This window comes from Saimiri boliviensis, chromosome 19 (genome assembly GCF_048565385.1).
Source record: "Saimiri boliviensis isolate mSaiBol1 chromosome 19, mSaiBol1.pri, whole genome shotgun sequence".
Taxonomy (NCBI): domain Eukaryota; kingdom Metazoa; phylum Chordata; class Mammalia; order Primates; family Cebidae; genus Saimiri; species Saimiri boliviensis.
The window spans coordinates 36,218,660-36,231,474 of record NC_133467.1 but is presented as its reverse complement, the minus strand read 5'-3'; the positions used below and the strand labels follow the sequence as shown (position 1 = coordinate 36,231,474).

Here is a 12,815-nt window from a genome sequence, read left to right as displayed (position 1 = left end):
CCCCACTCTTTATCCCTGGACACCTGGATGACTGGTCAGCCTACTTGGCATTTTGGGTTGAGGCAGCTTCTTCTTAGGAAGAGACCTTGTTAGGGCTCAGCTGCTGATCCTTTGGCAATAGGGAGCAGTTGGTTTCAGCCCCAAAAATGAGCCCTATTTGACTTTGAAGTGAGCTGATTCGGTCAGTGGGCTGTGTTAGGAGGACTTAGAGAGTAGGATGTAAGCAATCGCATTTTTGACCCCAGGAAACTTACTGTCTCTTTGGGGAGGCCAGACCAACAAACCTGAAATAATTATAAAACAATGTATGCTTAAATTTTTTTAGTAAGTGCATTTGAAATGCAGATGAAAGGAGAAAGTGTGATCTATTGAAGCGCCCCCTGATGCTTTTTTGGGCATCTACTGCATACGAAATACTGTGTCCCCCCTTTGGCATGCTTAAAGATAAACAGCCTAGTCCTTGCCTTCAAGGAGCTCCATCCTGTAAGAAGGATAAGAGAAAATGACCTCTGTGGAACCCCTGTAGCATGCCAGGCATTTTTCAAAATGTTCATGATCTCCACGTTCCCTTGCCAACCAGTTACACATTCAGTCATCTCTGCCCAAGTTGTACTTTCTTCCTTTACACTATTTACTACATTTTAACTGTCAGGCATGCTCTAGGACATGAGCTACATGCTTCGTTCATGTGGTTTTTAAAGTTATTATTGTAACTCTGGGTGGTGGTAATGCCCTCATCTTGGAGCTGAGGCTGCCAAGGCTCTGAGAGGTCAAGTCCCTCAGCTAAGTATACAGACCTAGTGAGTGGTCAGTTACGAGTGGAATCCAGGCTCAGTTGCTCCCGGATCCCATGTATTTTGCTTGGTGCCAAATCATGTAACCTATAAGATGTGGAAATAACGCACCAAATGAAAGATGGACCTATTACGTTTTGTCTGACAGAGAGAAGAAAATGGTATTGGAGCATAGTAAGTCATTTTGATCCAATAAATGAAATCATATTTGATCAAAGGGCCAGGTTGGGGGATTCCTTGCACCTGATAGATGAGTGTACTGGGGCTGGTTCTCCTTCCCCATTTGACAGGCTGGTCCAACCTGTTGTTGACAGTGAAGTGGGCAGAGGAGCCCTACATGTGGTTCCTGCAGTGGTCTGGGCAGGTAAGATGCTGAGCAACGCTGCCACCTCTCTCTCCCCTCTCCCCGTAGACCTTTACCTTTTGGTATTTTTTAGAAAGGCTGATACTGGTTGTTCCTTTCTATGTGTAGTGGTTCTTTCAGAAGCTCTTGTAAAGCAGGCCTGGTGGTGATGAAATCTCTGAGTGCTTGCTTGTTCACAAAAGATTTTATTTTTCCTTTGCTTATGAAGCTTAGTTTGGCTGGATGTGAAATTGTGGGTTGAAAGTTCTTTTTTTTTTAAGGATGTTGAATATTGGCCCCCACTCTCTTCTGGCTTGTAGAGTTTCTGCTGAGAGATCTGCTGTGAGTCTGTTAGGCTTCCCTTTGTGGGTAACCTGACCTTTCTCTCTGGCTGCCCTTAGTATTTTCTCCTTCATTTCAACCCTGGTGAATCTGACGATTATGTGCCTTGAGGTTGGTCTTCTTGAGGAATATCTTTGTGGTGTTCTCTCATTACCTGGAGTTGAATATTGTCCTGCCTTGCTATGTTGGGAAAATTTTCCTGAATAATATCCTGAAGCATATTTTCCAGCCTGGATTCATTCTCTTCGTCACATTCAGGTACACCTATCAAACGTAGGTTAGGTCTTTTCACATAGTCCCATATTTCTTGGAGACTTTGCTTGTTCCTTTTTATCCTTTTTTATCTAATCTTGTCTTCTCGTTTTATTTCATTGAGTTGGTCTTCGACCTCTGATATCCTTTCTTCTGCTTGATCAATTCGGCAGTTACAACTTGTGCATAGTTCGTGAAGTTCTCGTGTTGTGTTTTTCAGCTCCATCAGTTCGCTTATATTCCTCTCCAAATTGTGTATTCTTGTTAACATTTTGTCAAACCTTTTTTCAAAATTCTTAGTTTCTTTACATTGAGTTAGAACAAGTTCTTTTAATTCACAGAAGTTTCTTATCATCCACCTTTTGAAGCCTGCTTCTGTTAATGGAACACACTCGTTCTCCATCAGGCCTTGTTCCATTGCTGATGAAGAACTGTGAGCCCCTGTAGAGGGAGAGGCGTTCTGATTTTGGGTATTCTGAGCCTTTTTAGGCTGGTTTCTTCCCTTCGTTATAGATTTATCCATCTGTTGTCTTTATAATTACCGTCTTTGTAATTGGGTTTCTGAGTGGACATCCAACTTGTTGATTCGCAACGTCAGAATCTGAGCAAACCACTGCGCTGGCCAAAACAGCGGCGTTAAGATTGATGGTGCTTTTCTGACTCTGCACCAAGAACCACTGCTCCGAGGCGCCGGCAAAACCGCCTTGCTGGCCACAAGAGTCGCACCGGTGACCCGTGGGGCTCCTCCGCTGGGAATCTCCTGGTGCGTGAGCAACAAGAATTCATCTGAAAGTGTGGCATCCTCTCGTTCTCTGCGCTTTCACTGGGAGCTACAATCCCGAGCTGCTAGTGATCAGCCATCTTGGATCTCTCTCCAATTTTTTTTTTTTTTTTTTTTTTTTTTGAGACAGAGTCTCACTTTGTCACCGAGGCTGGAATGCAGTGGTGCGAGCTCAGGTCACTGCAGCTTCTGCCCTCAAGGCTCAAGCAGTCCTCCCACCTCAGCCTCCCATGTAGCTGGGACCACAGGTGTGCACCGCCACACCCGGCTATATTTTTGTATTTTTAGTGGAGACGGGGTCTCATCATGTTGCTCAGGCTGGAAAATTTACCATTTAAAGATGTGCACAATTCAGGCCAGGTGTGGTGGGTGATGCCTGCAATCCCAGCACTTTGGGAGGCTGAGGTGGGCAGATCACCTGAGGTCAGGAGTTTGAGACCAGCCTGGTCAACATAGCGAAACCCCATCTCTACTAATAATACAAAAATTAGCCAGGTGTGGAGGCGTGCACCTGTAATCCCAGCTACTCAGGAGGCTGAGGCACGCGAATCACTTGAGCCCAGGAGGTAGAGGATGCAGTGAGATGAGATCGGGCCACTGCACTCCAGCCTGGGCAACAGAGCGAAACTGTGTCTCCAAAAAAACAGACAGAAAGTACAGTTCAATTATTAGTATGTTCACAGATTATGCAACCATTAATACTAATTTCCGAACATTTTCATCAGCCCCAAAATCAACCTCATATCCATTAGCAGTCCTTTCCCTTCCCCCTTCCTCCCAGCTCCTGATAACCCTGCATCTACTTCCTGTCTCTTAAGGATTTCCTATTCTGGACATTTTATATACAAAGAATCATGCAATGTGGAATTTTGTGTTTTCTTTCACTGAGCATGTTTTCAGGGTTCATCTGTATTAGAGTGTGTCTTAGTACTTTGTTCCTTTTTCTGGTGGAATAATATTCCATTATACAGATACGCTGCATTTTGTTCACCCATCAGTTTTACATTTAGGATGTTTCCACTTTTTGGCTATTATGAATAATGCTGCTATGCACATCGGTTCATAAGTTTTTGTCTGAGCATATGTTCTAGTTCTCTTGGATACATACCCAGGAGCAGAATTGCTGGATCACATGGCAACCCTGTCTTTAACTTTTTCAGGAACTGCCAAACCGGTTTTCAAAGTAGCTGTGCCATTTTGCATTCATATCAGCAGTGCATGAGGATTGCCATTTCTCTGCTTTGTCGCCACGGCCCACTGTTGTCTTTTTTCATTATAGCCGTCTAGTGGATGTGAAGTGGCATCTCATGGTTTTGATTTGCATTTTCTTAATAACTAATCAGCATCTTGTCATATGCTTATTGGCCATTTGTATATCTGTTTTGGAGAAATGTCTGTTCAAATCCTTTTTCCATTTTTAGTTTGTTTTTTTTTGTTTGTTTGAGGCAGAGTCTCCCTCTGTCACCCATGCTGGAGTGCAGGGGCATGACCTTGGCCCACACTGCAACCTCTGCCTCATAGGGCTCAAGCGACTTTGTATCTCAGCCTCCTGAGGAGCTGGGATAACAGGCTTGTGCCACCACACCTGGCTAATTTTTTTTTTTTTTTTTGAGACGGAGTTTCACTCTTGTTGCCCATGCTGGAGTGCAGTGGCACGATCTCGGCTCACTGCAACCTCTGCCTCCTGGATTCAAGTGATTCTCCTGCCTCAGCCTCCCAAGTAACTGGAATTACAGGCATGTACCACAATGCCTGGCTAATTTTGTGTTTTTGGTAGAGACGAGATTTCTCCATGTTGGTCAGGCTGGTCTCGAGCTCCCAACCTTAGGTGATCCGCCTGCCTTGGCCTCCCAAAGTGCTGGGATTACAGGCATGAGCCACTATGCCCGGCCATACCTGGCTAATTTTTATATTTTTAGTAGAGACGGGGTTTTGCCACATTGACCAGGCTGATCTCGAACTTCTGGCCTTAAGTGATCCACCTGCCTCGGCCTCCCAAAGTGTAGGAATTACAGGCATGAACCACTACGCCTGGCCACATTTTAAAATTTGTTTATTAGTCTTTTTTATTGAGTTGTGAGAGTTTTAAAAATATATTCTGAATACAAGTCCCTTGCCAGATACATGATTTGCAAATATTTTGTGTTATTTTTTTTTCTTTTTTGGAGCAGGAGGGTCTCACTCTGTCACCCAGGCTGGAGTGCAGTGGCACCATCACAGCCCACTGCAGCCTCGAGCTCCCAGACTCAAGTGATCCTCCCATCTCAGCCTCCCAAGTAGCTGGGAGCACAGTAGCTGGGACCACAGGCGCACCACCATGCTGGGATAATTTATTTATTTATTTTTTTGTGGAGATGGGGTCTCACTGTATTGCGCAGGCTGGCCTCAAACTTCTGGGGTCAGATGATCCTCCTGCCTTGGGCTCCCAAAGTGCTGGGATTACATGTGTGAACCACTGGCCCCAGCCACCTGTAATATTTTCTAAGAATTTAATAGTCATAGCTCTTATTTTAGGTCTGTGATTTTTTTTTTTTTTTTTTTTTTTTGAGACAGGGTCTTGATCTATTGCCCAGGCTGGAGTGCAGTGGTATCATCACAACTCAGTATGGCCTTGGCTTTCCAGGCTCAAGTGATCCTCCCACCTCAGCCCCCTGAGTAGCTGGGAGTGCAAGCACATGCCACAATGCCCAGCTAATTTTTTTGTTTTTTTACTTAGATGAAGTCTTGCTCTGTTGTCTAGGCTGGAGTGCAGTGGCACAATCTTGGCTCACTGCCACCTTTGCCTCCAGGATTCAAGTGATTCTCTTGCCTCAGCCTCCTGAGTAGCTGGAATTACAGGCACGTGCCACCACATCTGGCTAATTTTTTGTATTTTTAGTAGAGTCGGGGTGTTAACCATGTTGGCCAGGCTTGGCTCGAACTCCTCACCTCAAGTGATCCCCCCGCCTTGGCCTCCCCAAGTTCTGGGATTACAGGCATGAGCTATTGTGCCCAGCATTTTTTTGTATATTTTGTGGAGATGGGGTTTCACCTTGTTCCACAGGCTGATTTTGAACTCCTGAGCTCAAATGATCCGCCCACCTTGGCCTCCCAAAGTGCTGGGATTATAGGCATGATCCACTGCATCCGGCCAGGTCTGTAATTCTTTTTGAATTAATTCTTGTGTATGGTGTGAGGTAGGGTTCCAACTTCATTCTTTTGCATGTGGATATACAGTTATCCCAACATCATTTGTTGGCAAGACCGTTCTTTCTCCATTGCATTATCATGGCACTCTCGTCAGAAATCAGCTGACTATCAATGTAACAGTTACTTTGGATTTGCATTCTGTCCCACTGATCTGTGTGTCCTTATGCTGGGACTGCATTTACTTACTGTAGGTGTTTAGAAAGTTTCAAAGTCAGTCACCCATTCACTCTTGAACCCACTAGTTTGCCTTCTGTCCTCACCAGTTTTCTGAAACTGTTTTTGCTGATTGTACAAGTAACCTACATGATGCCAAATGGATTAGAAATGCTCAAATGCACTCTGTTTCCATAATTATAGATTTTAAAACCTCACACAAAAAAATCTGGAAGTAGAGGCTAAAATATAAGAAATACTAAAAAATTTTAAAACCTCACACAAAAAAATCTGGAAGTAGAGGCTAAAATATTTTTAAATGGGTAGTTGATTCCTAAGAAGGTAAGATAAATCATGACTTCAATCCGTATTTGAGGCCTGTACCTTTCTCTTGAACTCTAAACTTGTATATTCACTTTCCTGCTGGTTATGTCCACATGGATTACTAGTAGGCATTTCAAACTTCCGATGTCCCAGGCCAGGCTCCTGGTATTCCCCAGCCGGCCCCTCCCACAGGCTTCCCTGTCTCCGTAAAAGACGGTACCATTTTCCTCAGGGCCAAAATCTGAGACATACTCTCATCTCACACCTCATATTTTTCTCACACTTCACATTCAGTCTGTTGGCAGGTCATTTTGACTCTACCTTAATAATATACATAGACTCACACAATCTTTTGTACAAGAAGAGAGGAAGCAAGTAGAATATCTCTTTAAATTTGCAGGAAAACAAATAGAATGATAGAAATGAAGATGGTTGTTACTTGTAAGGGGAAGGAAGGAAGAGGGTGGAAGGAAGACGGATGCATGACTTCTGACTAGGAATATATAAACACTTTCATAATTAATAAAAATTATACATTATAGCATTTTCTAGAAATGGAAAAGAAATTGGTTATATAACCAGTTTGGTGTCAGAGAAGAGAAATACTGTTTGACTGTATATCTTCAGTAGGACATACTAAAGACCTGCAAAGAAATACACACACACACACACACACACACACACACACACACTTTTTTTTTTTTTTTGAGATGGAGTTTTGCTCTTGTTACCCAGGCTGGAGTGCAATGGCGCGATCTCGGCTCACCGCAACCTCCGCCTCCTGAGTTCAGGCAATTCTCCTGCCTCAGCCTCCTGAGTAGCTGGGATTACAGGCACGTGCCACCATGCCCAGCTAATTTTTTTGTATTTTTAGCAGAGACGGGGTTTCACCATGTTGACCAGGATGGTCTTGATCTCTTGACCTCGTGATCCACCTGCCTCGGCCTCCCAAAGTGCTGGGATTACAGGCTTGAGCCACCGCGCCCGGCCACACACACACTTTTTAGACAGAATCTCGCTCTGTCACCCAGGCTAGAGTGCAGTGGCGCGATCTCAGCTCACTGCAACCTCCACCTCCCTGGTTCAAGCGATTCTCCTGCCTCAGCCTCCCGAATAGTTGAGACTACAGGTACCCATCATCACGCCCGGCTAATTTTTTGTATTTTTAGTAGAGACGGGGTTTCACCATGTTACCAGGATGAGCTTGATTTCCTGACCTTGTGATCCGCCCACTTCAGCCTTGCAAAGTGCTGTGATTACAGGCGTCAGCCACCATGCCTAGCCAAGGAATGTTAAACTTATTCAGTAGCTTTATTGTCAGTAATAGTACCGATACTTTGAACTTGTTATGTATTTAAATTATGATAAAACAATTATATTGTTAGGAATCAAGATTTTCAGCATGAGAGAGAGATAACAGAAGTTAAAGAGAAATAAATAAATACGAATTGAAATCCATAAGGATAACATAATTTTTTTCCTCTTGTAAGGTGCATGTATTCTAGCTTGGTCCACTGAGAGACCTTGGAGCTCTAACTATGCAGCAGCAGTAGCACACCTACCCGCTCGATTGTGTTCTTTCCCACTAAAGAGAACCAGGTCTTCTTAGAGAAATGGCTGATTCCAGATCTGGAGCCGTTATGCCAGAAAGCTATCAGAGACTACTGAAGTTTGAATGAAAAGACAGAGCAGTTTTATTTAGAGCTGGTTTATTTAGAGGTGGTGTTCTTGTTTCTTGGAGTTTGTGCTGAAGCGTTGGCATGTGAAGCAATGCGGTGTTTCGGAATAGCCTAGTGGCTGGGAAAGGTTATGATGAAATGGGAATGGCCATGAACTGAGAATTGCTGAGGCTGAGTGATAGGCGCATAGGGATTTGTAATACTATTTTCTCTATTTTTATCCCAATTTGAATGTTTCCAAATAAAAATAACACAAGAGCAAGCGAAGAGGGTGTCCCATGGGCCACAGTTTGAGCATCAAGTACCACATTTGATTAAAATTTACCAATGATTTTAAGCAGCATTAATTTGTAATAATATCTAAAGAAAGGGGAAATAAATAACACTCACTGAATACAACTGAAAATGGAAAGATAATGGTTCATTAACATAAAACTTGATAATTAAAGACAAGGAAGAGGTATTTATCTTGCTTTTCCAACACCAATGTAATAACGTTTTCAGAGCAAACAACCGTAGTTAATGAGAGAAAGTTCTTTAGAGAAGAACTCTAGTCGTAAATGCAGAAGATATGATAGAATTAGAAAATGACCATTGTGCAAACTCCAATAAAAATACCTGTCTCAGACAGTGTTATCTGAGCTTGCTTAATTCATTAGGTAAAGTATCAATGGGCAGTTTACAATGGAGGGATCAGGCTGTTACTGACTAATTATAGCCTCACTAAAAATGAGATAACCAGCTATGAGCCCCCTAAAAAGTGATGCAAGATAAAGGTGACCAGGCTGGGCGCGGTGGCTCACGCCTGTAATCCCAGCACTTTGGGAGGCCGAGGTGGGTGGATCACGAGGTCAAGAGGTCGAGACCATTCTGGTCAACATGGTGAAACCCTGTCTCTACTGAAAATACAAAAATTAGCTGGGCATGATGGCGCACACCTGTAATCCCAGCTACTCAGGAGGCTGAGGCAGGAGAATTGCCTGAACCCAGGAGGCGGAGGTTGCGGTGAGCCGAGATCGCGCCATTGCACTCCAGCCTGGGTAACAAGAGCGAAACTCTATCTCAAAAAAAAAAAAAAAAAAAAAAAAAAAAAAAAAAAAAAAAAAGATAAAGGTGACCACAGCGTTTTAAAGTATTTTACTCCCACAAAAAAACACCTTTACTAGTCAAGTTCTATGGCAGATTTGTAGGCAAAAGGAACTGCAGGGAATAGAAGACCAAGATAATGCCGCCATAAAGCAGCAGCACTCTTGTCTATAGAACAGCCGGCCTGATTTCCAGAACAAGTCAATCATGAGAAAGTTAAAGTAGATCTTATAGAGATTTAAGGAGATCTGGAAGAAACTTAGAGGCCTGGTGCAGTGGCTCATGGCTGTAATCCCAGCACTTTGGGAGGCCTAGGCAAGTGGATCACTTGAGGTCAGGAGTTTGAGACTACCCTGGCCAATATGGTGAAATCCCATCTCTACTAAAAATGCAAAAATTAGGCAGACATGATGGCAGCTGCCTGTAATTCCAGCTACTCAGGAGGCTGAGACAGGAGAATTGCTTGAACCTTGGAGTGGGAGGTTGCAGTGAGCCGAGATTGCACACCAGCCTGGGTGACAGAGCAAGACTCTGTCTCAAAATTAAAATAAAATAAAAATAGAACAGACTTAGAAATAATAACAAAATACAATGAGTAGGCTTTGTTTGGATCCAGTTTTGGACAAAACAATCATAAAACGACGTTTCTGAGATAATCGGTGAGGATTGCCTTTTAGTTGATAGTATGACATTATTGTGTTTCTTAGTTTGATAATGGCGTGTCTAGGGAGAAAATGCCTCTTTGAGAAGTAGGCTAAAGTATATAAGGTGAAATGACAGAAGAGCTGGGATTCCCTCACACTGGCGAACGAGGGCTGGAGAGACAGGTGAAACACACAGAATGGGGGTGCTGGTTGAAGCATGGTGATGGGCTTGTGGGAGTTCATTGTACTCTCTACTTTTGTGTATGTTTGGCATTATTTTATAATAAAAAGTTACCTATATCCAGAACCTGGGTACCTTGTGTCATGCCACTGCATGCCCCCTGGCCGACCCACTGCCTGGATTACTGCCAGGGCTCTTAGCTCATTTCTCTCTCTTTTTTTATTTTTATTATTATTATTTTTTTTTTTTTTTGAGACGGAGTTTCGCTCTTGTTACCCAGGCTGGAGTGCAATGGCGTGATCTCGGCTCACCGCGACCTCCGCCTCCTGGGTTCAGGCAATTCTCCTGCCTCAGCCTCCTGAGTAGCTGGGATTACAGGCACGCACCACCATGCCCAGCTAATTTTTTGTATTTTTAGTAGAGACGGGTTTCACCATGTTGACCAGGATGGTCTCAATCTCTTGACCTCGTGATCCACCCGCCTTGGCTTCCCAAAGTGCTGGGATTACGGGCATGAGTCACTGCGTCCAGCCTCTCTTTTTATTTTTATTTTTCGAGACAGGGTCTTGAGACAGGGTCTTGCTCTGTCACCCAGGCTGGAATGCAGTGGTGCAGTTATGGTTCACTGCAGCCTTGAACTCCCAGGCCCCAGCAAGCCTCCTACCTCAGCCACCCATGTAGCTGGGACCACAGGAACATATCACCATACCCAGCTTGCTTTATTTATATATTTGTTTATTTATTTATATTCACTCTGTCGCCCGGGCTGGAGTACAGTGGTGTGATCTCTGCTCACTGCAACCTCCGCCTCCCAGTTTAAAGAGATTCTCCTGCCTCAACCTCCTGCGTAAGTAGGGTTACAGGCGTGCATCACCATGCCGGGCTACTTTTTGTATTTTTAGTAGAGCCACCATGTTGGCCAGCCTGGTCTCGAATTCCTGACCTCAAGTGATCTGCCCGCCTTGGCCTCCCAGAGTGCTGGGATTATAGGAGTGAGCCACTGTGCTCGGCCTCTGGCTAATTTATTTTTATTTTTTTGTAGAGACGGCATTTCACCACGTTGCTCAGGCTGGTCTCGAACTCCTGGGCTCAAGTGATCTGCCGGCCTCAGCCTCCCAAAGTGCTGGGATTATAGGTGTGAGCTACCATGCCCAGCCAGCTCTTCTCTTTTCTGCCCTGTTCACCTGCAGTCTAATCTTAACATAGCAGCCAGAGAGACCCCATCAAGTGGCAAGCCTGTCTTGGACCCCTTCACTCAGAAGCCTCCATTGGCTTTCTTTCCTACTTAGGAAGAGCAGAGCCCCGTGTGGCCCTTCCTGAGCCACTCCCTGTGCCCGCCGCAGTCCTGCTTTCTTCCTTGTTTGCTCCACAGCAGCCTCTCCGGCCTCGTTGCTCAACCCAGAACCTGCTCTAAGCTCTTACAGCTGCAGCTTCCTCTGCTTGCTGCTCTGCTTCGGCGGTGCCTCTTCAGAGGCCCTCCCTGGCTGTTCTCCCTCGGTTGCAGCCCCCATTCTTCCTGTCCTTCCTGGTCTTTGTCTCCTTAATACTTACACCATTGAACTCACCACACATGCCACGTACTCCTTTTATTTTTTATTTTTATTTTTTTGAGACGGAATTTCGCTCTTGTCACCCCGGCTGGAGTGCAGTGACGTGATCTTGGCTCACTGCGACCTCTACCACCCGGGTTCAAGTGATTCTCCTGCCCCAACCTCCTGAGTAGGTGGGATGACAGGCACCCACCACCATGCCCAGCTAAATTTTGTATTTTTTTTTTAGTAGAGATGGGTTTTCGCCGTGTTGGCCAGGCTGGTCTTGAACTCCTGACCTCAGGTGATCCACCCGCCTTGGCCTCCCAAAGTGCTGGGATTGCAGGTGTAAGCTACCACACCCGGCCACCTGCTACTTACTCCTCTTAGTGATGATCTCTTCCCCTAAAAAGATGAGCCCAGGAGGGCTAGGCTGTCTGCACCTAACACATTTCTAGCACAGAGTGGGCACCTAATAAATATCCGTTGAATGAAAGAATGAGAGGAAGTGAAGGTAGCATAGATGACTTTTTCAAGGATTTTCATCAAAAAGGAGAGTAGGAAGATAGAGTGGTAGCAGGAGGGACGTATGGGGTCAGAGGCGTTATGTGTGATAAGATTTAGCTTGGCGACTTTGTATGTTCATCCAGCAGAGAGGGAACCGGATGCTGGAAAGGGAGGAGCTGATTTAGCAGCAGAGGCCCCAAGAAGGTGAGAAGGAGAGAGAAGGAAGGGCAGGGACAGATCTTCCCCGTAGAAGGATGAGGACAGATGTGGGGTGGTAGGAGAACGGAAGTTCCCCTTTGATTGCTTCTCTTTTCTCAGCGAAATAAAAATCAGGGTTCTCTGCTGAGTAGAAAGGGTGTGCCAAGTGTGTGCCGTAGTGTTTTCTGGGAGGGTGGGGGGCTGATGATGAGGAGTAGGTGTCAGGAATGATGTGAAGTGCTGGACGCCAGGTACTGATTGCACTGATAGACGCCGGCATCTATGCTGGTTAGTGAGGACGAGGGGAGGGGGGCCAGGCGCATTGAACAGGCTCATGCTTGTCATCCCAGCCCTTGGCCCAGGCGGGTGGATTGCTTGAGCTTAGGAGTTTCAGATTAGCCTGGGAAACGTGACAAAATTCCATCTCTCCAAAAAAATACAAAAATTAGCCAGGCATGGTGGCGCGCACCTGTAGTCCCAGCTACTTGGGAGGCTGAGGTGGGAGGTTGGCTTGAGCCTGGGAGGCGGAGGCTGCAGTGAGCCAAGATCACACCACTGCATTCCAGCCTGGGCAGCAGAGCCAGACCCTGTCTCCAGAGGGGAAAAAAAAAGAAAACGGCACAGCAAGGACATTGCAGGTTTGGGTGGAGCAGGATGGTTAGGAGAAAAGTGATAAGAGTCAGGAGTTTGCAGGAGGGTGGAAAGTGGCAGAGTTTGAAGAGTCACGGTACTGGGGAGTGGAGTTGAAGAACTAGACGTATGAGCAGGAAAGATGGGAGGGGGTCAGAGAGTGCGGGGTTCCAAGCTGTTGTT

The 12,815-nt window shown here is 45.3% G+C and overlaps 1 protein-coding gene across 2 annotated transcripts in view; it reads left to right on the top strand.

Moving 5' to 3' along the window:
* TDRD10 (tudor domain containing 10) overlaps positions 1-12,815 on the top strand; it is a 50,905-nt gene that overhangs the window by 6,738 nt on the left and 31,352 nt on the right. The gene's annotated exons all lie outside the window — the stretch shown is intronic.